The sequence below is a fragment of the Labeo rohita genome, unplaced genomic scaffold, assembly GCF_022985175.1.
Source record: "Labeo rohita strain BAU-BD-2019 unplaced genomic scaffold, IGBB_LRoh.1.0 scaffold_140, whole genome shotgun sequence".
Lineage (NCBI taxonomy): Eukaryota > Metazoa > Chordata > Actinopteri > Cypriniformes > Cyprinidae > Labeo > Labeo rohita.
Window position 1 is genome coordinate 95,253 of NW_026127560.1, and position 15,309 is coordinate 110,561.

At 37.1% G+C, this 15,309-nt stretch overlaps 1 protein-coding gene across 1 annotated transcript in view; it reads left to right on the forward strand.

The window, feature by feature from the left end:
* Positions 1–15,309, forward strand: part of LOC127158221 (uncharacterized) — a 35,124-nt gene that overhangs the window by 6,985 nt on the left and 12,830 nt on the right. The window lies entirely within an intron of this gene.

Below are 15,309 nucleotides of genomic sequence, written 5' to 3' on the forward strand. Positions count from 1 at the left end.
GTGTCATTACATCAAAGCTTTACAGAGATACAGACTCATTTTGGCATCATGCCTCAAATGTGTAGTGGCGCGATACAAAAACGGTTTTGTCTATTGACACGAAATCCATAACTTTTTGTCAGCACAGTCTGAAGATAATTTGAGTCAAATTTGTTGAAAATCAGACCAACGGTCTAGGAGGAGTTTGAAAAAGTAGTTCAACATTAATCAAAATGGCGGACAGGATGTTTGGCCAATACTGGCGTAATGGGTATCAATGTTCTCGGCTTGACCCAAGGAATCAATTGAGATCACTTTCATTACAAAAGGCTAATGTAAGCACAAGTTATTAGCATTTTTGTACATTTCTTTATAACGTTTGGCCACAAGGTGGTGCTGCCCCCAAACTTTTTGAGTACTGTAAGGGCATGGTGCCGAAGACACATACCAAGTTTCGTTACCAAGGATCTCCAAGACAATGTCTTGTCTATTTTCAGACTGTTGAGCATCCAAACATAGTAAGGCTGAACTTGAATCTGAGCATATTAGTGATTTGTTTAACCCCATTTCAAATACTGTAACCAATGCTGTCATAATCGCTAGTAACTCTCCGGTAAACACTGATACTTGATTTGATATTCTTTTCCTTCCTGACACGTTTAACCTTGGGATGGTGTATGCTACTCCCACCTGGCCATTTGGATCCTTAGATGCGTCTGTGTAAACTTGTATATAATGTTCATAATTATTCCCAATATACTCTTTTGTCAATTCTGCCTCTTGTAGTTCTTGAACTTTCTCTTGTCTTTTTTTCCTATAAGAATAAGTCAATTTTTGGCTGAGGTAAAATCCATAAAGGTCTTGTAGGTAAAATTACCGTTGGGATAGCTCTGTACTCGAGCTCCATCTCCCGTACTAAATCCATAATAATCCAATCAAAGCTATTAACTTGCTTCAAGTAATCCTTTTATTGGATGATTATCCTTTTGACCTATTAAATTTGCCCAATAAGTCAATAACAATTGCATCCTTCATAGATGAACTGGCAACTCCCCCATTTCGACCTGCAACACTGGAACTGGGGAGGAAGGATAAGCTCCACAACAGATTGTCAAAGTTTGCGAGTGAATCCTTTCCAATCTTCCTAGTTGTGTATTAGCTGCTGATCCATAAGCAATATATCCATAATCTAGTATTGCTCTTATCATTGTTGAATAAATTGTTTTTAATGCCAATCTATCAGCTCCCCACTCTCGACCTGAAATAGACCTCATTACATTCAAACCTTTTTACATTTTTCCTCCATTTTATTTTTGTGTGTATTCCACATAACCTTTGCATCAAACCACATGCCTAAAAATCTTATCACTTTGACATGTTCTAACTCTTTGTCATATAGATTCAGCTTTAATTCTATACTTGTCCTTTTATTTGTAAAGAAAAATATATTTGGTTTTGTCCACAGAAAATTTAAAACCCCATTTATAAGACATTTAATAAAGCTGACTGCATTTTATTAATGATGTACTTGACATTCCTACCTCTAAGCCACAAAGCTCCATCATCTGCAAACAATGACTTATTAATATTTCTCTCTATTGTTGCAAAAACATCATTAACCATAATCATAAATAATAAAGGACTAATGACACTTCCTTGCGGAGTACTGTTCTCAATAATTCCTTTCCTTGATATACACTCCCCAACCTTTACCCTGATATTTCTTTCAATTAAAAAGTCTTTAATCCAATTATATAGTCTTCCGCCTATTCCATTTTTATCTAATTTAATCAACAAACCTTCTTTCCATAACATATCGTAAGCTTTCTCAACATTGAAAAAAACAGTTACCACTGTTTCTTTATTAGTCAAAGCTTTTCTAATATCTGATTCTAAATTAATAACTGAATCCATTGTTCCGCTTCCTCATCTAAATCCACTCTGATATGGAGAGAAAAATATTTTTCTCCATATTATACATCAGTCAATCTGTAATCATTTTTTCCATTAATTTACATACATGTGATGTTAAAGCAATTGGTCTGTAATTTAGGGGATTACTAGGATCTTTACCTGGTTTCTTTATGGGGATAATTAATGCTTCTTTCCATCCCTGGGGTAATACCCCTTCCACCCATACCCTATTGTAAAATTCCAGAATTACACTCAAAGAATCATCACTTAACTTTATTAATATGGCATAGCTAATTCTGTCTTGTCCTTGGGTTGAAGCCTTAGTCTTTTTTAATGCTCACTTTAACTCCGGAAATGAGAACAGAACATCTAAAGGGCTATTTGTAGCCTTCTTGTTTTCCCTTATATATGGATACTCTATTAACAGCTTCTCTCTCATATCCTTCCATTCCTTCATCAAATTATGAGAGTTATTTATTTTTGACAATTCTTTCCTGAACAACTCTGCTTTGTCCTTATCAAATACTGCAATTTCTGCCTCAGTACTTAACACTGGATAGTCACAATCTCCCTGATTTCACTCATCTTTTTAATCATACTCCACACTTCCTCTACTGGCGTACTTCTCCCAATTTTTTCACAGAATAATCTCCAATACTTTTTTTTTACCTCCCTTATTATTTTCCTAGTTTCCGCCTGAATTTTCTTATATATCATCATGTTTTGCCAATTATGCGTTCTCTTCAGTATTTTAAATGCCTTCCTTTTCCTTCTAACTGCTACTGTACATTTCTCATTCCACCATGGGACTTTTTTTCCCACTCTCCTTCCTGTACTTTTCGGAATACATTCACTTGCAGCATTATGAATGACTGATATTAGTTCTGTATATATCATTCCTTTATCTTCATCCATCCTTATCAATTTCACTCCTAGCTCACTCACCATTTTGAATTTTTCCCAGTCAGCTTTCTCATACATCCATTTTCTGATATTCCTTGATTTAAATTCCTATCTTCATTATTTACAATTGAACTAACTATAGGAAAATGATCACTCCCAATTGTGCATTTCTTTAAAACCTCCCAATTTATAACTCCACCCAACATCTTTGAGACAACTGTAAGATCTATTGCTGATTCCCTACCCGTATTTACATCTAAGCGTGTGCAACTTCCATCATTTAAACAAACCAAGTTTTTACTCTCTATCACCTCTTCAATTATTAAACCATTTCTATCTGTTGATAACCCACCCCATAAGGTGTTATGGGCATTAAAATCACTGCACCATATTACTCTTTCCTCACTCAATCCTTTTATTTCTTCCAGACTGGTCTGTGCTAGTCTATTACATGGATTGTAAAAGTTTATTATGACATAATTCATCATTCCTAACCATATCTCTACCACAATATACTCCATAGATACTCCTTTCTCCAAAACTCTATAAGATATACCCTCTTTTAAAAAAAGTGACACAGCCTCCACCTTCACCATCTTCCCTGTCCTTTGTCACACTTATATAGCACTTTAAAACAAAATCTACTTTAGAATTTAGCCAAGTTTCTTGTATGCATATAACATCTGGCTTCTCCTTTATTACTTACGTATCCTTTAAACTCTTGACCATTAGCACAAAGGCTTCTGGCATTCCATTTTAAGATGATTAACATGAATCTGCTATCCAACCCATAACTCCTGGCTTGACTGAATTTCTGTGCTAAGACTTTTCCTAATATCTTCACATTTCAAACCCTTTATCTCTAGAAATCTTTCTGCTGCCTTAAGAATTATCTGTATCTTTTCAGTTCTTCTTTCTGTTTGGGCTGTACAGTTAATTACTTCTACCATAAAGAGCACAAAACTTTTCTTATTTACCAACATTGTATCTACTATTACCCCTCTTTCATCAGATCTTCCCATACTGTCATCTCTTTTCCCATACACCAATCTGTCCCACTTGACTTACTTCTAGCATTCACTGCCTTCACAACCTCAGCATAAGTTAAGTTATTCTTTACTTTTTCCTGTTGTACCTCTGTTGCCCTTTTCCTCACCTCACATCCTCTATAAGCAGCATTATGTCTGCCTCCATAATTACAGCATTTCAATTCTACTCCCTCACCGCACTTCCCAAACTCATGCTCCCCTCCACATCTCGCACATCTTGTTTTAGATTTACACACTGATGTGGTATGCCCATATCTCTGGCAATTGTAACACCTCAGCGGAGGAGCTATACTCCCTAATTGGGTAGCTGATAAAAACCATCTTAATTCATTCTGGCAGTTACTTACCTTCAAACTTTAGACGCACTGATAAACTATCCACTCTTCTCCCTTCCCTATTCATCTGTAAAAGGACTGCATCAATGACTTTTCCTCCATCTAAATTTCTTTTTAATTCCTCCATAGAAACTCCTATCGGTACACCATTTATCACACCATATACCCACGACAACTGTCCTAGTATTTTAAAGCTCAACACCATCTGCTTTCCCACCATTTTTAGTTTTATAGTTTTGTTTTTCTGCTCTTCATTAACGCAAGCTATCAATAAAGCACCATCATGTAGCACTTTTGCAAATGCTATCTCGCTGACAAGTCTCCTCAACTCGTGTGTCAACACCAACGGGTTAACTCCTGAAATTCCTGCCGCATCTTTAAATTTTAATACTATCCGAAATCCGTTCGTAACCTTATTCCTACCATCCAATTCTTCCTCACTAGTTACCGAGCTATTATCTAAGCCTTCTCCCTTGCCTTTTTTCTCTTTTTAGATCCCTTCCTACCTGAACTTCTCTCTATCTGTGTCCACCCTACTTCCATATCATCCTCCTCTTCACCTGTATCTTCCATTCCTAAAGTCTCTGATCCATTCCCAGTTCGATTTCCACAGGATCTATCCTTCATATTTTTTGAATTTTATTAATTTGACGCCATCGCGCCTCCTCACGTCCTCCAATATGACTCCTAGAACCTGTCTTCGATTAAAGATTAAATTTGTCAGTTTTGGCAAACCAACGTAAAAGGTGCATTACCGCCACCTACTGATTGTACATAGATTTGGTAGAAAAGAAAGAGAAGAGGGGGGAGAAAGGGAAAAAAAACAACAACCCATGAAGTACTACAAAATCATATTCTTTCCATATTTCCTGTCTTTTTTAAATAATTGAACAATTCCTCATTAATTCTTGATTGCATTTGCACCCTAATAGGGTCTTGAGTGACACTTTGTCATATCCTAATTTTTTAAAGAAGTCCACTTCCAGAACAACAATTTACAAATAATGTACTCACCCCCTTGTCATCCACGATGTTCATGTCTTTCTTTCTTCAGTCGTAAAGAAATTATGTTGTTTGAGGAAAATATTTCAGCATTTTTCCTCATATAATGGACTGATGTGGTGCCTCGGTTTTGAACTTCCAAAATGCAGTTTAAATGCAGCTTCAAACGATCCCAAATGCGGTTGTAAATGATCCCAGCTGAGAAAGCACGGTCTTATCTAGCGTAACGATCGGTTATTTTAATAAAAATAATACAATTTATATACTTTTTAATGTCAAATGCTTTTCTTGTCTTACTCTCCCTGAACTCTGTGTATTCTGGCTCAAGACAGTTAGGGTATGTCCTATATTTCTGTTTCACATTTTTGTTAAGGGTGTTTGATCTTCTTTGCATGTTCAATTTGCAAAGGTACTTCTGCAGCGACGTAGGATGATTTTGAAATGATTTTTGAAGTTGAGGGAGAAAATACGAGGGAGTTTTTCAACATACCCTAACTGTCGAGTCAGAATACACAGAGTTCAGGGAGAGAAAGGCAAGACGAGTGTTTTTTTTTTTTTAATGAAAGTAACCGATCGTTTCACTAGATAAGACCCTTCTTCCTCAGCTAGGATTGTTTACAACCGCATTTGGGATCGTTTGAAGCCGCATTTAAACTGCATTTTGGAAGTTAAAAATCAGGGCACCATACCAGTCCATTATATGGAGAAAAATGCAGAAATGTTTTCCTCAAAAAACATAATTTCTTTACGACTGAAGAATGAAAGACATGAACATCTTGGATGACAAGGGGGTGAGTACATTATATGTGAATCTTTGTTTTGTAAGTGGACTTCTCCTTTAAGTTGATATCTTTCTCTTTCATAAGCTTTCTATTAAAATATGCTTAACTGTTTCTGGATTCCCACATTTATCACAGCTGCCAGTTTCATGTTTCCCTATTTTGTGTAAATTGTAATTCAACGCTGAATGTCCAATTCTCATTCTTGTTTTAATAACATCTTTCTTCCTGCTACCACATCTCATTCTCTCATCTCCTACACACTCCTGAATCTGATGAAGATGCCTTCCTTTTGTTCCATTATCCCACAACTTTTGCCATATCTTTCTAACTTCAATTGATATTATTCTCTTGATTTCATATTTGCTTATAACTGTATTAATTTCAGTAACTGAATGCTTCAATGCCATCTTAGCCAGACAATCCACTTCCTAATTTCCCTCCACCCCAGCATGAGCCGGAACTCATAGGAAATTTACCATTATCCCTAGCTGCCGTATTCTGAACAGGTATTGCAATACTTCATATAACAAATCTTGCCATGCTGCAGATTTTCCACTCAGCAGACTTGTTAGAGCAGACGTTGAATCTGTACAAATTACAGTATTAGAGGGCTGTATTTCTTCAACCCATTGCAATACTAAAATAATTGCTAATAATTCTGTAAATACAGATATATGATCTGAAATTCTTTTGGCTATTTTTGTTTTAAATTCAGGAATATATACTGCTGCTGCTGTTCTTTCAGATTCAGGATCCTTCAACCCATCCGTAAATATCTGTAACTTTGAATAATACATTTGACTTATATACTGTTGAACTACTATGTTTACTGGAATGGTCTTCTCCTTATCACTTATTTCTTTTTGTATTTGTAAGTCAATCAAAGGCATCGAACACATCCAAGGGGGTACCACTGGAATAGCTACAGATGGACTAATTTTTCTTTTTCTTCTTCTTCCTCTTATATCTTTCCGGCAGTGTAGATGCAACTGGCATCCCTCCACAGGTCAAAGTTTGAACTATATTCTTATACAGTCCTGTATTATGCAAGAACTGAAGAACTGCCTCAGAGATCAGTTTATGCTTTTTAGTCAGTTTATGCTTTTTAGTCTTTTTAGTTTATGATTTTACCAAGTACGACATGTTCCTGGATCAACATCTTTGTTGACCCTGGAACAACATTGTGATTAACCAATCAGATTTGAAAAAACAGTTTATAGTTTTTGTGAAGTTTAGGCTTACAATCAGTGTTTGGTGCTTACTCATGGGTAAGGTTAGGTTTAGGTTTAGGGATGTGGTCAAGATTAAATTTTTGGATTAAAATGTTGTGCAGGGTCAACAAAATATGTTGACCCACACATCTAACTCAGCAAAATCAGGACGGGCCACTGTGTCCAAACAAAAAAGCAACAGAAAACACTTCAACTCCAAGTTCTGCTAGTTTATTAAAAAGTGCTTTTCTTCCTACATTATACTTCCTACATTCCAAATAAACATGCCCTACTGTTTCCATATTCCCACATTCACATAAGCCAGAATTATGCTTTCCTACTATATATAAAAACTAATTTAAGTTTTGCCCCAACCTCAATCTACACATTTTAACTGAATCCCTTCAGGATGGACAAGTACAAAAACATCTTTTCCTAATTCTCAGTTGTATGGAAAAATAGTGTCTACCCTTAATTTTCTTTTCCCATCCTTTCGGCTATTCTTTAATTAATCCCTCTTTAACCCTTTTTCTCTCAGTTCCACCCTTCCCAAGGATACATGGATACCTATGCAAGAACTGGGATGTTTTCAGCTTCCAGGAATTCTGTACAGATCCTTGCAACATGGGGCCGTGCATTATCATGCTGCAGCATGAGGTGATGGTCGTGGATGAACGGCACAACAAAGGGCCTCAGGATCTTGTCTCGGTATCTCTATGCATTTAAAATGCCATCAAAAAAAATGCACCTGTGTTCGTTGTCCATAACATACACCTGCCCATACCATAACCCCACCACCACCATGGGCCACTCGATCCACAGCGTTCACATTAGAAAACCGCTCACCCACACAATGCCATACACGCTGTCTGCCATCTGCCCTGTACAGTGAAAATTAGGATTCATCCGTGAAGAGAACACCTCTCCAAAGTGCCAGATGCCATCGAATGTGAGCATTTGCCCACTCAAGTCAGTTACGACGACAAACTGCAGTCAGGTCGAGACCCCGATGAGGACGACGAGCATGCAGATGAGCCTCCCTGAGACGGTTTCTGACAGTTTGTGCAGAAATTATGGTTATGCAAACCGATTGTTGCAGCAGCTGTCCAGCTGGCTGGTCTCAGATGATCTTGGAGGTGAAGATGCTGGATGTGGAGGTCCTGGGCTGGTGTGGTTACACATGGTCTGCGGTTGTGATGCCGGTTGGATGTACTGCCAAATTCTCTGAAATGCCTTTGGAGACGGCTTGTGGTAGAGAAATGAACATTCAATTTACGGGCAACAGCTCTGGTGGAAATTCCTGCAGTCAGCATGCCAACTGCACGCTCCCTCAAAAATTTGCGACATCTGTGGCATTGTGCTGTGTGATAAAACTGCACATTATAGAGTGTCCTTTTATTGTGGCCAGCCTAAGGCACACCTGTGCAATAATCATGTTGTCTAATCAGCATCTTGATATGGTAGCAAGTCTCGGTACAGCAGCATAACAAATCTATTCCGCCAAGACCAAATACATTTACATTGTCATGTACATTACCATGCCAATCCCTCTGAGAGTTGTCATGACAGAACTCTATTAATGCATTTTTTTTTTTTTTTTTATTAAAAATCAAGACCTTCTAAGGCTGCCTCAGTTCTTGGGAAACTTGTGAATGTACACTCAAAAAGTAAGAAATGTATTCCCCCCAGCTTTTTTAAAATTGCACTGGAAACAGTAAACCAAACCAGTGGTTATTACAAATAAGTGATTTTAACCATTTTAATTTCCATACACCATTCATAATGTCAAAATCAATCGCATGAACCCCCCATCTTCATACTTTTTAATATCATCTTTTCTTATGTACTGACATTTATTCCTCCAAATAAATTTACAATTCATCTTATTTACTGCTTTAAAGGGGTCATCGGATGCTAAGTTCACTTTTTCATGTTGTTTGAACATTAATGTGTGTTGGCAGTGTATGTACAAATCTACCCTATAATTGTAAAAATCCATGCAGTGGTTTTTAATTAATCTGTAAAAATAATATCCCCTTTTTCAAATCAAGCCGTTCTCAGATGCCTGTCATTGTGCCATCACACCAAGAGAGGCCGCTCCCACGATAGTTGATTGACATGAGTGTCTTACCTCAGATCAGCTGTCACAGTCCAGTAACTTTCCTTGTTTTGATGCCAGAGCAGGGATGTAAGTTAGACAAGAATATCTCAGATTGAGCGATTTAAGGTTGTAGCCATTTAGCTCAAGGGAAATGTATATAAATAATTAATTACAATTATTTATATCAGCTGCCAGTAGTAACTGTAGCAGAATTAATTTTCCATCAACTAATCTGTTTGTCCAGCGAACATTCAGTAAAATTTTTACTTAAATTTTATCAACTCTTAGAAATGAAATTTTCTTGGCCACAGAAAATAACTTTCTTAAAGTACTGTTGCATTAGAGCACATAGCTTGATTCTGAATCGTAAAGGGACATTAATTTACAAGGCAGAATCAGAATCAAAACTCATTTAATTTGTGCACAATAGTTTATTAACGAAGGACTAACACATAACTAATCTAAACAAACAAACATGAAATCACTCAAACATGGCGGAAGGGTCAGTGAGAAGCAGTTAGAGAGAGACAAGCGACAAGTTGCTATGAAAAGAGTCAGTTAGCCACCCAAGTGAAACCATCAGTGCTGTCTACAGCTTATACCAAACCTCTGTTTTGTTTAGTTAAATGTACGATACTTGCATTGCCTTGGTCGTTGAACAAGTGTCCGAATGCAGTCTCTGGTGAAAGTCTTGATGGTTGGAGCAGTGGTGGTTTTGGAATCGTGATTACGTTCTTCTGGGTTCAAAGAGTGATGAACTCCAAAGATGTTCTGACTCGATGGTGACTGGGAGTTTCTTCCCATGTGAAATGTGAAGAAGAACCAAGAGCTGAGAGGGACCCATCTGAAGTCCTGTGATCTTTGGGGAATGGAAAGACAAGGCCGCAAGGCCGCAAGGCCTGGTGCGCGCTTAGGGAAGCCCTGTAGAGTTCTAGCTCATCCTCCTCATCCTCTTAGGTTCTAAAAGAACCCCTGACTGACTGAGGCGAGTCATGAAGATGAATTCCAGGGTTGAGTAAAATGTCTGGCTCTTTGTGGTCGAGAGCCACAACTCTGTATGTCAGGGCCTGTCGGGCCCGCCGGGCACGCCCTGTGCCGGCTCAGGCTCCCCGTGGGTTCCTTCACACGGGCAGCAATCGGAAGATGTTGCAGATGAAAAAGAGAGTGAAGAGAAGAGAGCGAGGTGATCAATCGTTTGATGCCTTTAAGCTCCACGAGGTCCACGAACCAATGGTAACTTTCACCTTTGGAGGGAAAGTTTACGACTCTTTGTCTGTGAGCATGGTATCTTGCATATGTAATTCGAATGGGTGTTGATGCAAAAACTACTAAAGATTATTAAAACACTGATATGTTGCAAAGGTATCAACATATAATATACACCATCATTTTGAATACAAATTCAAAGAGACCAAACATGGCATAGGTGGGTTATATGGCTACTCATCTATCATAACACATGCATAAAACAGTAGAAAGACAAGTACAAATACAACAGACAAAATTAAAATACAATGCAGTAATACTGGACAAAATGACCTGGGCTATGTGTGATAGAAAGGTCAAAGAAAGGTTTGTCTATGAATGAATAGGAAAGAGTCTATTTCTATAGGCATTGTGTCGTTTTTATGGACAAATGTAGCATGGGCAAATGTGCATTCCTTTGGGCAATAAAACCTCTTATCAGATGGTCGTCCTGGCAGCTGAGCCTTTTTGGGGTGTTAGTTGCTTTGGGGGTTGTCTCCAGAGCTCCAGCATATAGCTGGTTTAAAGACTATTTGTTAAATGTAACAATTAATGTATGTCTGATTGGTCCAGATGCTACAAGGTGTTGTGTTGCTGGATGTAATAATGAACATAGTGGTCGTCATTTACTCCCGACATCTGAGCCACTGAAGATGCAGTAAATTACGTTTGTTTGTAAATAAAATGCACCTCCTGATCTACATATATCGGTCTATGTTCACGCAAATCATTCGTGATCCAGCTTCACTTACAGCAGAAGTGTGTATAAGTGTTTTTTATTGAGTCTTTGCGATCGCCTTTCCTTATAACGTAGTAGTTAGGAAGTTTAGCGGCTAAATGTGGCTAGAAGAGAAGAGAGGGGTGAGCAGAGCTCATTTGCATTTAAAGGAACAACCCCTTAGAATAAGATGATTTTTGCAGAGCTGATTTTGACAAGGTTAGGGTTAGGGTTGTTTTACAAAACCATTGAGAATTTTTAATCAAAGTATATTAGAGACTTTTCATTAAGACCCTAAAGAATCATATCAACTTGTGGAAAATGGGCATCCGATGACCCCTTTAATCATTTATGTTGATATGGGTAAGGAAAAGGCTGGGTAGATGAGTCTGGACAGACTTTCCATTTTAAACAAAATATCTTGTTTTTTCGTTAACGAAATTGGCCCTCTGCATTGAGCATTGAGCATTGAGCATTGAGCACGCACGCACGCACACACACACAGAGCAGTGGGCAGTATTGCTCCAGCACCCAGGAAGCAATTGGGAGTTCAGTGCCTTGCTCAAGGGCACTTCAGTCATGGTACTGAAGGTGGAAAGAGCACTGTTTATTCACAACCCCCACCTTCAATTCCTGCTGGTGCAGGAATCGACCTGGCAACCTTTGGGTTACGAGCCCGACTCACTAACCATTAGGCCATGACTCCCCCATGGTTAGAGTAAAGATCCAAGTAAAGATCCCTCTGCAACCATTAATTCAGTATTAATTTGCATTTCTCTATGTTATTCCATACATTTTTATTTTCCATTATTTCTCTCACTTTAGAAATTACAATCCCTAAATATTTAACTTCCTTTTTTATTTGGATATTAAACAATGATTGCAGAGGAAACCCATGTAAACTTAACATTTCACATTTCTTTAGATTCAGATGCAGCCCAGAAACTTTAGAAAACAGAATGTAAAGCTAGAGGAATTTGTTGTTCATTTTTAAAAACAATGTTGTGTCATCTGTGAAGTGATTTATTATTATTTGCCTGTCCAACACTGTTAACCCTTCAATATTATTATTTTTAATCAATATTGATAATAGCTCAATAGCTCAATATCGTAATAAACAGTAATGGAGAGCTACCACATCCTAATTGGAAATCTTGTGCAAGTTCCATGACCTAAAGCTACAGAGCTATTGACATCCTTATATAACATTTCAATTAAATTTATAAATCTTGCTCCAAAACGAAAATGCATCAATGTTTTCAAAATAAATGGATGCTCCACTGCATCAAATGCTTTATAGAAATCTAAAAAAATAAGTCACTATAATCTAAATCACTATAATCGAATAAATCTAAAACCAATCTAACATTGTTATGGATTGACCTTCCTTCCAAAAAGCCTGATTATGTCTCACTAATTATGGTAGAAATGTCTTTTTTCAGTCTAGCAGGGATAGCTCCAGAGAGAAAAAATAAATAAATTCAAACCAGTCCAGTGAGCATCCCAACACTACACATTTTGTAGGTCTCTCATATCTGACACACCCATTTCAGGTCTTGCTGTCTCTACTAATAGGCTGATAAGTTAAATCAGGCGTGATAGATGAGGGAGACCAACCTGATCTCAAAGAAATGCGTGAAATGAACACGAACCCCTAATCCCGATATACGTGGTGGTGGCACGAAATGTGTTGAAATTACGTGTCGGCACCACGGAAACAACACACATACAAAGTCAATGAGGCTAATTTGTGGTGGTGGACACACGGATTCCCTGGTTCAACAACGTCACACAGTGGGCGGCGGTAAATGTTGTTTTCTAGTTTACGAAACGTCCTCCTTTTATAATTTATTATAGTGAATTTGTTGCTATTTTTGTTGTCTAAATAACAGTAAATTGTTTGTGATATAACTATCAATTTATAGATGGAGTAGCTTTAAAGAATGGCCCGAGGCAGTGTTAAATAGATTGTTCCCTTTACGTTATTAAACCCTTTACGATATTTTATGATTTTCAAATGTATTTTCTGTCATAGCAGCGAATATTATTAATAATTATTCTTACAAATCAGAAAACTTTCAGTGCTTACCACGGCAACGATACGTCACGTTACGCACCGTAACGCACGCTTCATACCCATAATCACTTTCACAACTCATTTCACCCGCCAATTGACTACAGTAAGTATCTCAACCCAATGGGTGTTTGTTTGTTAAAAACTACGCAAAACCTTTTTTCTGTTATTTCTTTAGTTGTAGCCCGATCTGTGTAGCGTTCAACCCTGGAGATTAGGTTGAATTTGTTAGTGTTGCATTTTCATTTACACGGCTACCTGTTGATGTCCCCAGCACTGCTAACCACAGCTACCAAAATCCGTTTAAACTCATGTATTTGTGTTGTGAAGACAACAATTAACAACGAGTTGTTGCAGTGGTTAAAGTTTTATTCAAAGTGCAAAGTAAATGTCAGAAGTGTAACTAAGGGGAATTGACGTTACCGGTGTTACAATATATTCGGTTCCTGAAATATTTGGTTCCAATGGGTGGCGCAATAGTGAATATTCATGAGTTTCCACTTTTATGGGCGTGTCGTTGAGACAACGCGTAAACTAATGGAACTGAAAAAATTACTGCACGCTCCTCTAGTCGCTGCTTGTTTAATGGATTGTTTGGAAAAGATAACAACGTTTCAGTGTTAAGCATTAAAGCATTAACTGCAACGGTGTCAAAACAATGCATTTGTGTGATATGATAAATCGTCTATAAGCTGTTTTGCTTGATTTGCTTAATTACAGGCACGAAGCAACGCAAACAATAAGCGAATAGCCCATGTTAAGCTTGGTTAAAATTGTGTCTCTTCAATGTGTTTAACTTTGTATAATTAATTTGTGGTGCTTTCATTTTTGCTTGAATATTTGATTAGCCTATACTAGTTGTCATTGGTGACTATTACTGCAGTACTGTACAGTACATTTGAAGTAGATCAAAAAAAGTTTATCACAGTTGTCCTATAACAAGAACGGTATTGTTTTGGTTTTTAAGAACAACTTTGATGAAAGTTTTTGATCCACTTCAAATGTTGACTAGACATGAAACAAACCTCTACAAATGTATCCGTGGCAAAATAAAACGTATAAAAACTAGACTGTGTGTGTTGTGTCATTCATAACTTTTTTTTTTTTGCAGTTAAAATGTTAATATTGTAATCATTACAATTTGTAATCGATCAGACAGTGCATAAACCTTAAAGCATTGTTATGATGGCACAGTCTTTTTGGACATAGGCCATCAGCTACTCCAAGAATATTATTTTTAAATTGGGATAAGAAATTATACATGTCTTCATTACCAGTGTCATGATGCCAATGGCTTTGATTTGTTTTTGTGATGTTTCCACATATATTTATCATCATGTAAAGTAACTGTCTGTTTTGGATGTGAAAGCTGATGTCACTGGTATCTGGTAATTGTGTGAACTGGACATTGAAGTGGACATACATAGAGGCTGTTTTCATTGGGTGCCAAGGCCTGACACCTGACACCAGACAGTCAGTTAATTTTGCATTGCTTTATTCTACATACAAAAAATGTCCCTTGTCTTTTCAATTTGAGTTATATTCATAACAATTGATTTTGTTTACAATTACCTAATGTATTTGTCAGAGTGACAGTTAATGAATGTAACTAATAATTACAATACAATTTTCACATTAAAACACTAAAAAGGATAATGTCTGTTAACCTGTATGACATCAGAGAAATGTCAACATAAAATTATGTTGTTTGTAAAATCCTGAAATATTAATTTTAATCTCAAAATATATTAATCTTAGGAGGAGACAAGACAACAGAGTTTGGCTGACAAAGGCATTTGGGTTCCATTGTGTGCATGCTTAAAAAATGTGATTTTTAATGAGATTTTTAAATGTTAAACATGATTAACAACACTATGGGTTATGAATTTTTGGATGTTTTCACAGACCATTCTTAAACATGACATGAAAAAGGTTTTTCAGTGCAAAATTTGGTCAAAGAATGTATGCTTATGTTATTTATTATAATATCTAGTAC